The sequence below is a fragment of the Triturus cristatus genome, chromosome 7, assembly GCF_964204655.1.
Source record: "Triturus cristatus chromosome 7, aTriCri1.1, whole genome shotgun sequence".
NCBI lineage: Eukaryota > Metazoa > Chordata > Amphibia > Caudata > Salamandridae > Triturus > Triturus cristatus.
This window is the reverse complement of record NC_140590.1, coordinates 1,426,803,122-1,426,819,904: the sequence shown is the minus strand read 5'-3', so window position 1 is coordinate 1,426,819,904 and position 16,783 is coordinate 1,426,803,122.

The following is a 16,783-nucleotide window of genomic DNA, read 5'->3' as shown; positions in this document are numbered from 1 at the left end:
ATGGCCATGTCTGAACTGGGGTGGCAGAGTGGGCTAAAGAACGGCGATGGATCAAACCTAGATCTGTTGACTTGGTGTGAGTGTTTGATTGGTTCTGATGCTCCGTCCATCACCACCTCCTTTTGTACCGCTTTGTTCGCCATAAGCTGGCAGGGTATGCTCAGACGTGAGTCCCTTGCTCACTTTGCCACTGGATTCAAACAAGCCTGGCTGAAGACGGCTGAAATGCCAGAAACCGCTCCTAGGAAGCTTGTTTCCGGTCCAGGGAAGGCATGGCTTGGCAGTTCGGGCTGGACTGTTCCCATGAGGCACAGGGTCAGACTGATTTGCATATGGCCATGTCTGAACTGGGCAGGCAGAGTGGGCTAAAGAACGGCGATGGATCAAACCCAGATCTGTTGACTGGGTGTGAGTGTTTGATTGGTTCGGATGCTCCGTCCATCACCACCCCCTTTTGTACCGCTTTGTTTGCCGTAAGTTGGCAGGGTATGCTCAGATGTGAGTCCCTTGCTCACTTTGCCACTGGATTCAAGCAAGCCTGGCTGAAGACGGCTGAAATGCCAGAAACCGGTCCTAGGAAGCTTGTTTCCGGTCCAGAGAAGGCATGGTTTGGCAGTTTGGGCTGGACTGTTCCCATGATGCACAGGGTCAGACTGATTTGCATATGGCCATGTCTGAACTGGGGTGGCAGAGTGGGCTAAAGAACGGCGATGGATCAAACCCAGATCTGTTGACTGGGTGTGAGTGTTTGATTGGTTCTGATGCTCCGTCCATCACCACCCCCTTTTGTACCGCTTTGTTCGCCGTAAGTTGGCAGGGTATGCTCAGACGTGAGTCCCTGGCTCACTTTGCCACTGGATTCAAGCAAGCCTGGCTGAAGACGGCTGAAATGCCAGAAACTGGTCCTAAGAAGCTTGTTTCCGGTCCAGAGAAGGCATAGTTTGGCAGTTTGGGCTGGACTGTTCCCATGATGCACAGGGTCAGACTGATTTGCATATGGCCATGTCTGAACTGAAGTGGCAGAGTGGGCTAAAGAATGGCAATGGATCAAACCCAGATCTGTTGACTGGGTGTGAGTGTTTGATTGGTTCTGATGCTCCGTCCATCACCACCCCCTTTTGTACCGCTTTGTTTGCCGTAAGTTGGCAGGGTATGCTCAGACGTGAGTCCCTTGCTCACTTTGCCAATGGATTCAAGCAAGCCTGGCTGAAGATGGCTGAAATGCCAGAAACCGGTCCTAGGAAGCTAATTTCCAGTCCAGGGAAGGCATGGCTTGGCAGTTCGGGCTGGACTGTTCCCATGAGGCACAGGGTCAGACTGATTTGCATATGGCCATGTCTGAACTGGGGTGGCAGAGTGGGCTAAAGAACGGCGATGGATCAAACCCAGATCTGTTGACTTGGTGTGAGTGTTTGATTGGTTCTGATGCTCCGTCCATCACCACCCCCTTTTGTACCGCTTTGTTCGCCATAAGCTGGCAGGGTATGCTCAGACGTGAGTCTCTTGCTCACTTTGCCACTGGATTCAAACAAGCCTGGCTGAAGACGGCTGAAATGCCAGAAACCGCTCCTAGGAAGCTTGTTTCCGGTCCAGGGAAGGCATGGCTTGGCAGTTCGGGCTGGACTGTTCCCATGAGGCACAGGGTCAGACTGATTTGCATATGGCCATGTCTGAACTGGGCAGGCAGAGTGGGCTAAAGAACGGCGATGGATCAAACCCAGATCTGTTGACTGGGTGTGAGTGTTTGATTGGTTCTGATGCTCCGTCCATCACCACCCCCTTTTGTACCGCTTTGTTTGCCGTAAGTTGGCAGGGTATGCTCAGATGTGAGTCCCTTGCTCACTTTGCCACTGGATTCAAGCAAGCCTGGCTGAAGATGGCTGAAATGCCAGAAACCGGTCCTAGGAAGCTTGTTTCCGGTCCAGAGAAGGCATGGTTTGGCAGTTTGGGCTGGACTGTTCCCATGATGCACAGGGTCAGACTGATTTGCATATGGCCATGTCTGAACTGAAGTGTCAGAGTGGGCTAAAGAATGGCAATGGATCAAACCCAGATCTGTTGACTGGGTGTGAGTGTTTGATTGGTTCTGATGCTCCGTCCATCACCACCCCCTTTTGTACCGCTTTGTTTGCCGTAAGTTGGCAGGGTATGCTCAGACGTGAGTCCCTTGCTCACTTTGCCAATGGATTCAAGCAAGCCTGGCTGAAGATGGCTGAAATGCCAGAAACCGGTCCTAGGAAGCTAATTTCCAGTCCAGGGAAGGCATGGCTTGGCAGTTCGGGCTGGACTGTTCCCATGAGGCACAGGGTCAGACTGATTTGCATATGGCCATGTCTGAACTGGGGTGGCAGAGTGGGCTAAAGAACGGCGATGGATCAAACCCAGATCTGTTGACTTGGTGTGAGTGTTAGATTGGTTCTGATGCTCCGTCCATCACCACCCCCTTTTGTACCGCTTTGTTCGCCATAAGCTGGCAGGGTATGCTCAGACGTGAGTCCCTTGCTCACTTTGCCACTGGATTCAAACAAGCCTGGCTGAAGACGGCTGAAATGCCAGAAACCGCTCCTAGGAAGCTTGTTTCCGGTCCAGGGAAGGCATGGCTTGGCAGTTCGGGCTGGACTGTTCCCATGAGGCACAGGGTCAGACTGATTTGCATATGGCCATGTCTGAACTGGGCAGGCAGAGTGGGCTAAAGAACGGCGATGGATCAAACCCAGATCTGTTGACTGGGTGTGAGTGTTTGATTGGTTCTGATGCTCCGTCCATCACCACCCCCTTTTGTACCGCTTTGTTTGCCGTAAGTTGGCAGGGTATGCTCAGATGTGAGTCCCTTGCTCACTTTGCCACTGGATTCATGCAAGCCTGGCTGAAGACGGCTGAAATGCCAGAAACCGGTCCTAGGAAGCTTGTTTCCGGTCCAGGGAAGGCATGGCTTGGCAGTTCGGGCTGGACTGTTCCCATGAGGCACAGGGTCAGAATGATTTGCATATGGCCATGTCTGAACTGGAGTGGCAGAGTGGGCTAAAGAATGGCAATGGATCAAACCCAGATCTGTTGACTGGGTGTGAGTGTTTGATTGGTTCTGATGCTCCGTCCATCACCACCCCCTTTTGTACCGCTTTGTTCGCCGTAAGTTGGCAGGGTATGCTCAGACGTGAGGCCCTGGCTCACTTTGCCACTGGATTCAAGCAAGCCTGGCTGAAGACGGCTGAAATGCCAGAAACTGGTCCTAAGAAGCTTGTTTCCGGTCCAGAGAAGGCATGGTTTGGCAGTTTGGGCTGGACTGTTCCCATGATGCACAGGGTCAGAATGATTTGCATATGGCCATGTCTGAACTGGAGTGGCAGAGTGGGCTAAAGAATGGCAATGGATCAAACCCAGATCTGTTGACTGGGTGTGAGTGTTTGATTGGTTCTGATGCTCCGTCCATCACCACCCCCTTTTGTACCGTTTTGTTTGCCGTAAGTTGGCAGGGTATGCTCAGACGTGAGTCCCTTGCTCACTTTGCCACTGGATTCAAGCAAGCCTGCTGAAGACGGCTGAAATGCCAGAAACCGGTCCTAGGAATCTTGTTTCCGGTCCAGGGAAGGCATGGCTTGGCAGTTCGGGCTGGACTGTTCCCATGAGGCACAGGGTCAGACTGATTTGCATATGGCCATGTCTGAACTAGGGTGGCAGAGTGGGCTAAAGAACGGCGATGGATCAAACCCAGATCTGTTGACTGGGTGTGAGTGTTTGATTGGTTCTGATGCTCCGTCCATCACCACCCCCTTTTGTACCGCTTTGTTCACCATAAGTTGGCAGGGTATGCTCAGACGTAAGTCCCTTGCTCACTTTGCCACTTGATTCAAGCAAGCCTGGCTGAAAACGGCTGAAATGCCAGAAACCGGTCCTAGGAAGCTTGTTTCCGGTCCAGGGAAGGCATGGCTTGGCAGTTCGGGCTGGACTGTTCCCATGAGGCACAGGGTCAGACTGATTTGCATATGGCCATGTCTTAACTGGGGTGGCAGAGTGGGCTAAAGAACGGCGATGGATCAAACCCAGATCTGTTGACTGTGTGTGAGTGGTTGATTGGTTCTGATGCTCCGTCCATCACCACCCCCTTTTGTACCGCTTTGTTCGCCATAAGTTGGCAGGGTATGCTCAGACGTGAGTCCCTTGCTCACTTTGCCACTGGATTCAAGCAAGCCTGGCTGAAGATGGCTGAAATGCCAGGAACCGGTCCTAGGAAGCTTGTTTCCGTTCCAGGGAAGGCATGGCTTGGCAGTTCGGGCTGGACTGTTCCCATGAGGCACAGCGTCAGACTGATTTGCATATGGCCACGTCTGAACTGGGGTGGCAGAGTGGGTTAAAGAACGGCGATGGATCAAATCCAGATCTGTTGACTGGGTGTGAGTGTTTGATTGGTTCTGATGCTCCGTCCATCACCACCCCCTTTTGTACCGCTTTGTTCGCCATAAGCTGGCAGGGTATGCTCAGACGTGAGTCCCTTGCTCACTTTGCCACTGGATTCAAGCAAGCCTGGCTGAAGACGGCTGAAATGCCAGAAACCGGTCCTAGAAAGCTTGTTTCCGGTCCAGGGAAGGCATGGCTTGGCAGTTCGGGCTGGACTGTTCCCATGAGGCACAGGGTCAGGCTGATTTGCATATGGCCATGTCTGAACTGGGGTGGCAGAGTGGGCTAAAGAACGGCGATGGATCAAACCCAGATCTGTTGACTGGGTGTGAGTGTTTGATTGGTTCTGATGCTCCGTCCATCACCACCCCCTTTTGTACCGCTTTGTTCGCCGTAAGTTGGCAGGGTATGCTCAGACGTGAGTCCCTGGCTCACTTTGCCACTGGATTCAAGCAAGCCTGGCTGAAGACGGCTGAAATGCCAGAAACTGGTCCTAAGAAGCTTGTTTCCGGTCCAGAGAAGGCATGGTTTGGCAGTTTGGGCTGGACTGTTCCCATGATGCACAGGGTCAGACTGATTTGCATATGGCCATGTCTGAACTGGAGTGGCAGAGTGGGCTAAATAATGGCAATGGATCAAACCCAGATCTGTTGACTGGGTGTGAGTGTTTGATTGGTCCTGATGCTCCGTCCATCACCACCCCCTTTTGTACCGCTTTGTTTGCCGTAAGTTGGCAGGGTATGCTCAGACGTGAGTCCCTTGCTCACTTTGCCACTGGATTCAAGCAAGCCTGGCTGAAGACGGCTGAAATGCCAGAAACCGGTCCTAGGAAGCTTGTTTCCAGTCCAGGGAAGGCATGGCTTGGCAGTTCGGGCTGGACTGTTCCCATGAGGCACAGGGTCAGACTGATTTGCATATGGCCATGTCTGAACTGGGGTGGCAGAGTGGGCTAAAGAACGGCGATGGATCATACCCAGATCTGTTGACTGGGTGGGAGTGTTTGATTGGTTCTGATGCTCCGTCCATCACCACCCCCTTTTGTACCGCTTTGTTCGCCATAAGCTGGCAGGGTATGCTCAGACGTGAGTCCCTTGCTCACTTTGCCACTGGATTCAAACAAGCCTGGCTGAAGACGGCTGAAATGCCAGAAACCGCTCCTAGGAAGCTTGTTTCCGGTCCAGGGAAGGCATGGCTTGGCAGTTCGGGCTGGACTGTTCCCATGATGCACAGGGTCAGACTGATTTGCATATGGCCATGTCTGAACTGGAGTGGCACAGTGGGCTAAAGAATGGCAATGGATCAAACCCAGATCTGTTGACTGGGTGTGAGTGTTTGATTGGTTCTGATGCTCCGTCCATCACCACCCCCTTTTGTACCGTTTTGTTTGCCGTAAGTTGGCAGGGTATGCTCAGACGTGAGTCCCTTGCTCACTTTGCCACTGGATTCAAGCAAGCCTGGCTGAAGACGGCTGAAATGCCAGAAACCGGTCCTAGGAATCTTGTTTCCGGTCCAGGGAAGGCATGGCTTGGCAGTTCGGGCTGGACTGTTCCCATGAGGCACAGGGTCAGACTGATTTGCATATGGCCATGTCTGAACTTGGGTGGCAGAGTGGGCTAAAGAACGGCGATGGATCAAACCCAGATCTGTTGACTGGGTGTGAGTGTTTGATTGGTTCTGATGCTCCGTCCATCACCACCCCCTTTTGTACCGCTTTGTTCACCATAAGTTGGCAGGGTATGCTCAGACGTAAGTCCCTTGCTCACTTTGCCACTGGATTCAAGCAAGCCTGGCTGAAAACGGCTGAAATGCCAGAAACCGGTCCTAGGAAGCTTGTTTCTGGTCCAGGGAAGGCATGGCTTGGCAGTTCGGGCTGGACTGTTCCCATGAGGCACAGGGTCAGACTGATTTGCATATGGCCATGTCTTAGCTGGGGTGGCAGAGTGGGCTAAAGAACGGCGATGGATCAAACCCAGATCTGTTGACTGGGTGTGAGTGTTTGATTGGTTCTGATGCTCCGTCCATCACCACCCCCTTTTGTACCGCTTTGTTCGCCATAAGTTGGTAGGGTATGCTCAGACGTGAGTCCCTTGCTCACTTTGCCACTGGATTCAAGCAAGCCTGGCTGAAGACGCCTGAAATGCCAGAAACCGGTCCTAGGAAGCTTGTTTCCGGTCCAGGGAAGGCATGGCTTGGCAGTTCGGGCTGGACTGTTCCCATGAGGCACAGGGTCAGACTGATTTGCATATGGCCATGTCTGAACTGGGGTGGCAGAGTGGGCTAAAGAACGGCGATGGATCAAACCCAGATCTGTTGACTGGGTGTGAGTGTTTGATTGGTTCTGATGCTTCGTCCATCACCACCCCCTTTTGTACCGCTTTGTTCGCCATAAGTTGGCAGGGTATGCTCAGACGTGAGTCCCTGGCTCACTTTGCCACTGGATTCAAGCAAGCCTGGCTGTAGATGGCTGAAATGCCAGAAACCGGTCCTAGAAAGCTTGTTTCCGGTCCAGGGAAGGCATGGCTTGGCAGTTTGGGCTGGACTGTTCCCATGAGGCACAGGGTCAGGCTGATTTGCATATGGCCATGTCTGAACTGGGGTGGCAGAGTGGGCTAAAGAACGGCGATGGATCAAACTCAGATCTGTTGACTGGGTGTGAGTGTTTGATTGGTTCTGATGCTCCGTCCATCACCACCCCCTTTTGTACCGCTTTGTTCGCCGTAAGTTGGCAGGGTATGCTCAGAAGTGAGTCCCTGGCTCACTTTGCTCTGGATTCAAGCAAGCCTGGCTGAAGACGGCTGAAATGTCAGAAACTGGTCCTAAGAAGCTTGTTTCCGGTCCAGAGAAGGCATGGTTTGGCAGTTTGGGCTGGACTGTTCCCATGATGCACAGGGTCAGACTGATTTGCATATGGCCATGTCTGAACTGGAGTGGCAGAGTGGGCTAAAGAATGGCAATGGATCAAACCCAGATCTGTTGACTGGGTGTGAGTGTTTGATTGGTTCTGATGCTCCGTCCATCACCACCCCCTTTTGTACCGCTTTGTTTGCCGTATGTTGGCAGGGTATGCTCAGACGTGAGTCCCTTGCTCACTTTGCCACTGGATTCAAGCAAGCCTGGCTGAAGACGGCTGAAATGCCAGAAACCGGTCCTAGGAAGCTTGTTTCCAGTCCAGGGAAGGCATGGCTTGGCAGTTCGGGCTGGACTGTTCCCATGAGGCACAGGGTCAGACTGATTTGCATATGGCCATGTCTGAACTGGGGTGGCAGAGTGGGCTAAAGAATGGCGATGGATCAAACCCAGATCTGTTGACTGGGTGTGAGTGTTTGATTGGTTCTGATGCTCCGTCCATCACCACCCCCTTTTGTACCGCTTTGTTCGCCATAAGCTGGCAGGGTATGCTCAGACGTGAGTCCCTTGCTCACTTTGCCACTGGATTCAAACAAGCCTGGCTGAAGACAGCTGAAATGCCAGAAACCGCTCCTAGGAAGCTTGTTTCCGGTCCAGGGAAGGCATGGCTTGGCAGTTCGGGCTGGACTGTTCCCATGAGGCACAGGGTCAGACTGATTTGCATATGGCCATGTCTGAACTGGGCAGGCAGAGTGGGCTAAAGAACGGCGATGGATCAAACCCAGATCTGTTGACTGGGTGTGAGTGTTTGATTGGTTCTGATGCTCTGTCCATCACCACCCCCTTTTGTACCGCTTTGTTTGCCGTAAGTTGGCAGGGTATGCTCAGATGTGAGTCCCTTGCTCACTTTGCCACTGGATTCAAGCAAGCCTGGCTGAAGACGGCTGAATTGCCAGAAACCGGTCCTAGGAAGCTTGTTTCCGGTCCAGGGAAGGCATGGCTTGGCAGTTCGGGCTGGACTGTTCCCATGAGGCACAGGGTCAGACTGATTTGCATATGGCCATGTCTGAACTGGGGTGGCAGAGTGGGCTAAAGAACGGCGATGGATCAAACCCAGATCTGTTGACTGGGTGTGAGTGTTTGATTGGTTCTGATGCTCCGTCCATCACCACCCCCTTTTGTACCGCTTTGTTCGCCGTAAGTTGGCAGGGTATGCTCAGACGTGAGGCCCTGGCTCACTTTGCCAGTGGATTCAAGCAAGCCTGGCTGAAGACGGCTGAAATGCCAGAAACTGGTCCTAAGAAGCTTGTTTCCGGTCCAGAGAAGGCATGGTTTGGCAGTTTGGGCTGGACTGTTCCCATGATGCACAGGGTCAGAATGATTTGCATTTGGCCATGTCTGCACTGGAGTGGCAGAGTGGGCTAAAGAATGGCAATGGATCAAACCCAGATCTGTTGACTGGGTGTGAGTGTTTGATTGGTTCTGATGCTCCGTCCATCACCACCCCCTTTTGTACCGTTTTGTTTGCCGTAAGTTGGCAGGGTATGCTCAGACGTGAGTCCCTTGCTCACTTTGCCACTGGATTCAAGCAAGCCTGCTGAAGACGGCTGAAATGCCAGAAACTGGTCCTAAGAAGCTTGTTTCCGGTCCAGAGAAGGCATGGTTTGGCAGTTTGGGCTGGACTGTTCCCATGATGCACAGGGTCAGACTGATTTGCATATGGCCATGTCTGAACTGGGGTGGCAGAGTGGGCTAAAGAACGGCGATGGATCAAACCCAGATCTGTTGACTGGGTGTGAGTGTTTGATTGGTTCTGATGCTCCGTCCATCACCACCCCCTTTTGTACCGCTTTGTTCACCATAAGTTGGCAGGGTATGCTCAGACGTAAGTCCCTTGCTCACTTTGCCACTTGATTCAAGCAAGCCTGGCTGAAAACGGCTGAAATGCCAGAAACCGGTCCTAGGAAGCTTGTTTCCGGTCCAGGGAAGGCATGGCTTGGCAATTCGGGCTGGACTGTTCCCATGAGGCACAGGGTCAGACTGATTTGCATATGGTCATGTCTTAACTGGGGTGGCAGAGTGGGCTAAAGAACGGCGATGGATCAAACCCAGATCTGTTGACTGGGTGTGAGTGTTTGATTGGTTCTGATGCTCCGTCCATCACCACCCCCTTTTGTACCGCTTTGTTCGCCATAAGTTGGCAGGGTATGCTCAGACGTGAGTCCCTTGCTCACTTTGCCACTGGATTCAAGCAAGCCTGGCTGAAGATGGCTGAAATGCCAGGAACCGGTCCTAGGAAGCTTGTTTCCGTTCCAGGGAAGGCATGGCTTGGCAGTTCGGGCTGGACTGTTCCCATGAGGCACAGGGTCAGACTGATTTGCATATGGCCACGTCTGAACTGGGGTGGCAGAGTGGGTTAAAGAACGGCGATGGATCAAACCCAGATCTGTTGACTGGGTGTGAGTGTTTGATTGGTTCTGATGCTCCGTCCATCACCACCCCCTTTTGTACCGCTTTGTTCGCCATAAGCTGGCAGGGTATGCTCAGACGTGAGTCCCTTGCTCACTTTGCCACTGGATTCAAGCAAGCCTGGCTGAAGACGGCTGAAATGCCAGAAACCGGTCCTAGAAAGCTTGTTTCCGGTCCAGGGAAGGCATGGCTTGGCAGTTCGGGCTGGACTGTTCCCATGAGGCACAGGGTCAGGCATATGGCCATGTCTGAACTGGGGTGGCAGAGTGGGCTAAAGAACGGCGATGGATCAAACCCAGATCTGTTGACTGGGTGTGAGTGTTTGATTGGTTCTGATGCTCCGTCCATCACCACCCCCTTTTGTACCGCTTTGTTCGCCGTAAGTTGGCAGGGTATGCTCAGACGTGAGTCCCTGGCTCACTTTGCCACTGGATTCAAGCAAGCCTGGCTGAAGACGGCTGAAATGCCAGAAACTGGTCCTAAGAAGCTTGTTTCCGGTCCAGAGAAGGCATGGTTTGGCAGTTTGGGCTGGACTGTTCCCATGATGCACAGGGTCAGACTGATTTGCATATGGCCATGTCTGAACTGGAGTGGCAGAGTGGGCTAAATAATGGCAATGGATCAAACCCAGATCTGTTGACTGGGTGTGAGTGTTTGATTGGTCCTGATGCTCCGTCCATCACCACCCCCTTTTGTACCGTTTTGTTTGCCGTAAGTTGGCAGGGTATGCTCAGACGTGAGTCCCTTGCTCACTTTGCCACTGGATTCAAGCAAGCCTGGCTGAAGACGGCTGAAATGCCAGAAACCGGTCCTAGGAATCTTGTTTCCGGTCCAGGGAAGGCATGGCTTGGCAGTTCGGGCTGGACTGTTCCCATGAGGCACAGGGTCAGACTGATTTGCATATGGCCATGTCTGAACTTGGATGGCAGAGTGGGCTAAAGAACGGCGATGGATCAAACCCAGATCTGTTGACTGGGTGTGAGTGTTTGATTGGTTCTGATGCTCCGTCCATCACCACCCCCTTTTGTACCGCTTTGTTCACCATAAGTTGGCAGGGTATGCTCAGACGTAAGTCCCTTGCTCACTTTGCCACTGGATTCAAGCAAGCCTGGCTGAAAACGGCTGAAATGCCAGAAACCGGTCCTAGGAAGCTTGTTTCTGGTCCATGGAAGGCATGGCTTGGCAGTTCGGGCTGGACTGTTCCCATGAGGCACAGGGTCAGACTGATTTGCATATGGCCATGTCTTAGCTGGGGTGGCAGAGTGGGCTAAAGAACGGCGATGGATCAAACCCAGATCTGTTGACTGGGTGTGAGTGTTTGATTGGTTCTGATGCTCCGTCCATCACCACCCCCTTTTGTACCGCTTTGTTCGCCATAAGTTGGCAGGGTATGCTCAGACGTGAGTCCCTTGCTCACTTTGCCACTGGATTCAAACAAGCCTGGCTGAAGACGGCTGAAATGCCAGAAACCGCTCCTAGGAAGCTTGTTTCCGGTCCAGGGAAGGCATGGCTTGGCAGTTCGGGCTGGACTGTTCCCATGAGGCACAGGGTCAGACTGATTTGCATATGGCCATGTCTTAGCTGGGGTGGCAGAGTGGGCTAAAGAACGGCGATGGATCAAACCCAGATCTGTTGACTGGGTGTGAGTGTTTGATGCTCCGTCCATCACCACCCCCTTTTGTACCGCTTTGTTCGCCATAAGTTGGCAGGGTATGCTTAGACGTGAGTCCCTTGCTCACTTTGCCACTGGATTCAAGCAAGCCTGGCTGAAGACGGCTGAAATGCCAGAAACCGGTCCTAGGAAGCTTGTTTCCAGTCCAGGGAAGGCATGGCTTGGCAGTTCGGGCTGGACTGTTCCCATGAGGCACAGGGTCAGACTGATTTGCATATGGCCATGTCTGAACTGGGGTGGCAGAGTGGGCTAAAGAACGGCGATGGATCAAACCCAGATCTGTTGACTGGGTGTGAGTGTTTGATTGGTTCTGATGCTCCGTCCATCACCACCCCCTTTTGTACCGCTTTGTTCGCCATAAGCTGGCAGGGTATGCTCAGACGTGAGTCCCTTGCTCACTTTGCCACTGGATTCAAACAAGCCTGGCTGAAGACGGCTGAAATGCCAGAAACCGCTCCTAGGAAGCTTGTTTCCGGTCCAGGGAAGGCATGGCTTGGCAGTTCGGGCTGGACTGTTCCCATGAGGCACAGGGTCAGACTGATTTGCATATGGCCATGTCTGAACTGGGCAGGCAGAGTGGGCTAAAGAACGGCGATGGATCAAACCCAGATCTGTTGACTGGGTGTGAGTGTTTGATTGGTTCTGATGCTCCGTCCATCACCACCCCCTTTTGTACCGCTTTGTTCACCATAAGTTGGCAGGGTATGCTCAGACGTAAGTCCCTTGCTCACTTTGCCACTGGATTCAAGCAAGCCTGGCTGAAAACGGCTGAAATGCCAGAAACCGGTCCTAGGAAGCTTGTTTCCGGTCCAGGGAAGGCATGGCTTGGCAGTTCGGGCTGGATTGTTCCCATGAGGCACAGGGTCAGACTGATTTGCATATGGCCATGTCTTAACTGGGGTGGCAGAGTGGGCTAAAGAACGGCAATGGATCAAACCCAGATCTGTTGACTGGGTGTGAGTGTTTGATTGGTTCTGATGCTCCGTCCATCACCACCCCCTTTTGTACCGCTTTGTTCGCCATAAGTTGGCAGGGTATGCTCAGACGTGAGTCCCTTGCTCACTTTGCCACTGGATTCAAGCAAGCCTGGCTGAAGACGGCTGAAATGCCAGAAACCGGTCCTAGGAAGCTTGTTTCCGGTCCAGGGAAGGCATGGTGAGGCAGTTCGGGCGGGACTGTTCCCATGAGGCACAGGGTCAGACTGATTTGCATATGGCCACGTCTGAACTGGGGTGACAGAGTGGGCTAAAGAACGGCGATGGATCAAACCCAGATCTGTTGACTGGGTGTGAGTGTTTGTTTGGTTCTGATGCTCCGTCCATCACCACTCCCTTTTGTACCGCTTTGTTCGCCATAAGTTGGCAGGGTATGCTCAGACGTGAGTCCTTTGCTCACTTTGCCACTGGATTCAAGCAAGCCTGGCTGAAGACGGCTGAAATGCCAGAAACCGGTCCTAGGAAGCTTGTTTCGGGTCCAGGGAAGGCATGGCTTGGCAGGTTGGGCTGGACTGTTCCCATGAGGCACAGGGTCAGACTGATTTGCATATGGCCATGTCTGAACTGGGGTGGCAGAGTGGGCTAAAGAACGGCGATGGATCAAACCCAGATCTGTTGACTGGGTGTGAGTGTTTGATTGGTTCTGATGCTCCGTCCATCACCACCCCCTTTTGTACCACTTTGTTCACCATAAGTTGGCAGGGTATGCTCAGACGTGAGTCCCTTGCTCACTTTGCCACTGGATTCAAGCAAGCCTGGCTGAAGACGGCTGAAATGCCAGAAACCGGTCCTAGGAAGCTTGTTTCCGGTCCAGGGAAGGCATGGCTTGGCAGTTCGGGCTGGACTGTTCCCATGAGGCACAGGGTCAGACTGATTTGCATATGGCCATGTCTGAACTGGGGTGGCAGAGTGGGCTAAAGAACGGCGATGGATCAAACCCAGATCTGTTGACTGGGTGTGAGTGTTTGATTGGTTCAGATGCTCCGTCCATCACCACCCCCTTTTGTACCGCTTTGTTCGCCATAAGTTGGCAGGGTATGCTCAGACGTGAGTCCCTTGCTCACTTTGCCACTGGATTCAAGCAAGCCTGGCTGAAGACGCCTGAAATGCCAGAAACCGGTCCTAGGAAGCTTGTTTCAGGTCCAGGGAAGGCATGGCTTGGCAGTTCGGGCTGGACTGTTCCCATGAGGCACAGGGTCAGACTGATTTGCATATGGCCATGTCTGAACTGGGGTGGCAGAGTGGGCTAAAGAACGGCGATGGATCAAACCCAGATCTGTTGACTGGGTGTGAGTGTTTGATTGGTTCTGATGCTTCGTCCATCACCACCCCCTTTTGTACCGCTTTGTTCACCATAAGTTGGCAGGGTATGCTCAGACGTGAGTCCCTGGCTCACTTTGCCACTGGATTCAAGCAAGCCTGGCTGAAGATGGCTGAAATGCCAGAAACCGGTCCTAGAAAGCTTGTTTCCGGTCCAGGGAAGGCATGGCTTAGCAGTTCGGGCTGGACTGTTCCCATGAGGCACAGGGTCATTCTGATTTGCATATGGCCATGTCTGAACTGGGGTGGCAGAGTGGGCTAAAGAACGGCGATGGATCAAACCCAGATCTGTTGACTGGGTGTGAGTGTTTGATTGGTTCTGATGCTCCGTCCATCACCACCCCCTTTTGTACTGCTTTGTTCGCCGTAAGTTGGCAGGGTATGCTCAGACGTGAGTCCCTGGCTCACTTTGCCACTGGATTCAAACAAGCCTGGCTGAAGACGGCTGAAATGCCAGAAACTGGTCCTAAGAAGCTTGTTTCCGGTCCAGAGAAGGCATGGTTTGGCAGTTTGAGCTGGACTGTTCCCATGATGCACAGGGTCAGACTGATTTGCATATGGCCATGTCTGAACTGGAGTGGCAGAGTGGGCTAAAGAATGGCAATGGATCAAACCCAGATCTGTTGACTGGGTGTGAGTGTTTGATTGGTTCTGATGCTCCGTCCATCACCACCCCCTTTTGTACCGCTTTGTTCTCCATAAGTTGGCAGGGTATGCTCAGACGTAAGTCCCTTGCTCACTTTGCCACTGGATTCAAGCAAGCCTGGCTGAAAACGGCTGAAATGCCAGAAACCGGTCCTAGGAAGCTTGTTTCCGGTCCAGGGAAGGCATGGCTTGGCAGTTCGGGCTGGACTGTTCCCATGAGGCACAGGGTCAGACTGATTTGCATATGGCCATGTCTTAACTGGGGTGGCAGAGTGGGCTAAAGAACGGCGATGATCAAACCCAGATCTGTTGACTGGGTGTGAGTGTTTGATTGGTTCTGATGCTCCGTCCATCACCACCCCCTTTTGTACCGCTTTGTTCGCCATAAGTTGGCAGGGTATGCTCAGACGTGAGTCCCTTGCTCACTTTGCCACTGGATTCAAGCAAGCCTGGCTGAAGACGGCTGAAATGCCAGGAACCGGTCCTAGGAAGCTTGTTTCCGTTCCAGGGAAGGCATGGCTTGGCAGTTCGGGCTGGACTGTTCCCATGAGGCACAGGGTCAGACTGATTTGCATATGGCCATGTCTTAACTGGGGTGGCAGAGTGGGCTAAAGAACGGCGATGGATCAAACCCAGATCTGTTGACTGGGTGTGAGTGTTTGATTGGTTCTGATGCTCCGTCCATCACCACCCCCTTTTGTACCGCTTTGTTCGCCATAAGTTGGCAGGGTATGCTCAGACGTGAGTCCCTTGCTCACTTTGCCACTGGATTCAAGCAAGCCTGGCTGAAGATGGCTGAAATGCCAGGAACCGGTCCTAGGAAGCTTGTTTCCGTTCCAGGGAAGGCATGGCTTGGCAGTTCGGGCTGGACTGTTCCCATGAGGCACAGGGTCAGACTGATTTGCATATGGCCACGTCTGAACTGGGGTGGCAGAGTGGGTTAAAAAACGGCGATGGATCAAACCCAGATCTGTTGACTGGGTGTGAGTGTTTGATTGGTTCTGATGCTCCGTCCATCACCACCCCCTTTTGTACCGCTTTGTTCGCCATAAGCTGGCAGGGTATGCTCAGACGTGAGTCCCTTGCTCACTTTGCCACTGGATTCAAGCAAGCCTGGCTGAAGACGGCTGAAATGCCAGAAACCGGTCCTAGAAAGCTTGTTTCCGGTCCAGGGAAGGCATGGCTTGGCAGTTCGGGCTGGACTGTTCCCATGAGGCACAGGGTCAGGCTGATTTGCATATGGCCATGTCTTAACTGGGGTGGCAGAGTGGGCTAAAGAACGGCGATGGATCAAACCCAGATCTGTTGACTGGGTGTGAGTGTTTGATTGGTTCTGATGCTCCGTCCATCACCACCCCCTTTTGTACCGCTTTGTTCGCCGTAAGTTGGCAGGGTATGCTCAGACGTGAGTCCCTGGCTCACTTTGCCACTGGATTCAAGCAAGCCTGGCTGAAGACGGCTGAAATGCCAGAAACTGGTCCTAAGAAGCTTGTTTCCGGTCCAGAGAAGGCATGGTTTGGCAGTTTGGGCTGGACTGTTCCCATGATGCACAGGGTCAGACTGATTTGCATATGGCCATGTCTGAACTGGAGTGGCAGAGTGGGCTAAATAATGGCAATGGATCAAACCCAGATCTGTTGACTGGGTGTGAGTGTTTGATTGGTCATGATGCTCCGTCCATCACCACCCCCTTTTGTACCGCTTTGTTTGCCGTAAGTTGGCAGGGTATGCTCAGACGTGAGTCCCTTGCTCACTTTGCCACTGGATTCAAGCAAGCCTGGCTGAAGACGGCTGAAATGCCAGAAACCGGTCCTAGGAAGCTTGTTTCCAGTCCAGGGAAGGCATGGCTTGGCAGTTCGGGCTGGACTGTTCCCATGAGGCACAGGGTCAGACTGATTTGCATATGGCCATGTCTTAACTGGGGTGGCAGAGTGGGCTAAAGAACGGCGATGATCAAACCCAGATCTGTTGACTGGGTGTGAGTGTTTGATTGGTTCTGATGCTCCGTCCATCACCACCCCCTTTTGTACCGCTTTGTTCGCCATAAGTTGGCAGGGTATGCTCAGACGTGAGTCCCTTGCTCACTTTGCCACTGGATTCAAGCAAGCCTGGCTGAAGACGGCTGAAATGCCAGGAACCGGTCCTAGGAAGCTTGTTTCCGTTCCAGGGAAGGCATGGCTTGGCAGTTCGGGCTGGACTGTTCCCATGAGGCACAGGGTCAGACTGATTTGCATATGGCCATGTCTTAACTGGAGTGGCCGAGTGGGCTAAAGAATGGCAATGGATCAAACCCAGATCTGTTGACTGGGTGTGAGTGTTTGATTGGTTCTGATGCTCCGTCCATCACCACCCCCTTTTGTACCGTTTTGTTTGCCGTAAGTTGGCAGGGTATGCTCAGACGTGAGTCCCTTGCTCACTTTGCCACTGGATTCAAGCAAGC